Below are 2421 nucleotides of genomic sequence, written 5' to 3'. Positions count from 1 at the left end.
ACATAAGCTGACTCATCCTCTCTGCTTACATCTATATATGGATCTCTCACGCAGAGGTTCATGAGGCTGGAATTTGGTATTTTGCAGAGAATTGTTGTTGGTTTGAGATTGAGATTAGTACTATTGGGTGATTTGCTTTGAAGGAGGTGAAGAAGGATTCCTTTTGCTGGGAAGGTGATGCTGGATCGGGCCTCATTTGGTTGTATCTCTTCCTGAACTTTTGTTACTCTATCAATAAAACCATTTGAGTTTCTCCTATATGCTTGTATATCAATGATGTTCTGTTATATTTGCATATTTAGTTTATATCTGATCCTAAACTAGTTATGAATGTAAATCTATGTCTTTTGTGTAGTTTTCCTCTCTTGTGATCTTGCAGGACCTTGGTGAAGCTGGACCAATGAAGGATCAGGCAGCGGGAAGCAAACAAAAGAGAGAGATTGGATCGACAAACTAGCGGAAGACACCGGTTAGTGACATCCTTCTTCTCCATTTGCATTTCATAAAGAAGAATACTCAGATAGTTTTCCTTGTTTGTTGCTAAGGCACTATCACACCTTAGAGTGGGATAGGGGCATTCCGAATTGGATACTTTTCCCAACAACAATGTGTTCACTCTTGGTTCAGGACCTATTACATGGGCTTGCAAGAAACAAGGTGCCATTTCTCTTTCTTCAGAAGAAGCAGAGTATCGTGGTGTCGTAGAAGCTAGTAATGAATCCTTGTGGCTTCGTCAGATCCTGTCAGAGTTTGGCTTTCACCAGCAGCATTTGATTACACTTTGGTGTGTAATCAAAGTGCCATTCAACTATGCAAAGATCCAGTCCAACATCAGCGCAGCAAACACATTGAACTGCACATGCACTTCATCGGAAAGCTCATTCATGACCATGTTCTTGAAGTGCAATATTGTTCAACAGATGATCAAGTTGCAGACATCTTGACAAAGGCTCTCACAAAGGCAAAGTTCACTAAACTTCGATTTATGGTTGGAGTTCAGGAAGTTTTCACTAAGGGGGGATAGGCTCTAGTGCCTCCTTCCTTCTCCTATTGTGTCATATTTGTAAATCCTTCAATCCTATCCCAAGTTGTTCTTAAGGGGGGATGTTAGGATATTCCGACACATAGGAAATAGTTAAGTACAACTTGGTCTAGTATAGAGTTAGGTGAAGTGTGTTTGTTTACCTTGTACATTTTGTAACTTACAATCCGACGGTCACGATATGTAGTGATCCGACGGTTCATTCTCTCCTCGGTATTACCGACACTTGATCTATGGCTTAACACCCGATTGGTCCATGATCTCTATTTAAAGAGCATGGAGGGTCATTTGTAGGTTAACCGTTCATGAGAGAAGCTTATGTAAATTTTCATTCTTTTATTAATAAATTGCCTGAAGTGACCGCGTTGGCTCAGGCCGTGGACTGTTTCCCTCTTTGAGGGTTTTAACCACGTCAAAAGTATTGTTGTATTGATCTGCGATTTGTTTGTGAGCGGTGTCCTTTGGTGTTCTGTCTGAGGAACTTACCCTGTAAATTCCTACATCTTCAAGGTAATTTTTTAGGTCACACAACTAATAAAATTGTTGAATACAATGCAGTCATCGAACTGTTGTCAGAAGCCATTGCTCTTTACATTCGGGAGTTGGTTGTCAACCTAGATTCACAACTTGTTGTCCTTCAACTCAACGAGAAATATTCTGTCAGTAAACCTCAGATATTGAGAATGTATCTCCATATTCATCTACTGGAAAGGAATTTTGATTACATTACATATCATCATATTCGTAGACGCATGAATACATTGACATATGCATTAGCTAAATATGTGTTGGATAGACATTTACGAAACATGTGAAAAACCAAAATAAATTGTTGGGCAGCGGGTCCCCTGCGTAATGGTTTTGGGGCTTTAAGCCCACAATTATGGGTAATGGTATTGTAAAGGCTCTGCAAAGCACGCAGAGCACGAATTGTAATGAGTCAAGTTAAAGGGTTATCCGCCCTCAAATATTGTAATTTAATGAAGAGTGGGTCGGCCTACCCATGGTGCGCGGACCATGGGAATGTATAAATAGAGCGAGGGTCTAAGTGGATAAGAAAGTTCTTAGTTTGGAATCTGAAGTGTTATGGGTTTCTAAATGCGATATTTGCTCTGAGTCTGTAAGTCTGAGTCTTGGGTGGTAGTAGAAGCTAGAGGCTCTGCAGCTGAGTGCGCAGAGGCCTAGCAGAATCTACAGTTGAGTGCGTGGACCCCTGCAGCTATGTGCGCAGGGAAGGAAGTGGATTGTAACTAGAAAAAACATTAATAAAGATAAGTTGATTATGAAATATTGTGAATCTATCCATAGATCTGTATGTTTATGCTTCTGTTATATGTTTATGCATCTCTTTATAATTTATGGTTGCGTGCTCTGGTTAT

This window comes from Pinus tabuliformis, chromosome 7 (genome assembly GCF_031772625.1).
Source record: "Pinus tabuliformis cultivar Carrire ecotype Pingquan chromosome 7, CPIR1, whole genome shotgun sequence".
Classification (NCBI taxonomy): Eukaryota; Viridiplantae; Streptophyta; class Pinopsida; order Pinales; family Pinaceae; genus Pinus; species Pinus tabuliformis.
Note: the sequence above shows the minus strand (reverse complement) of the source record.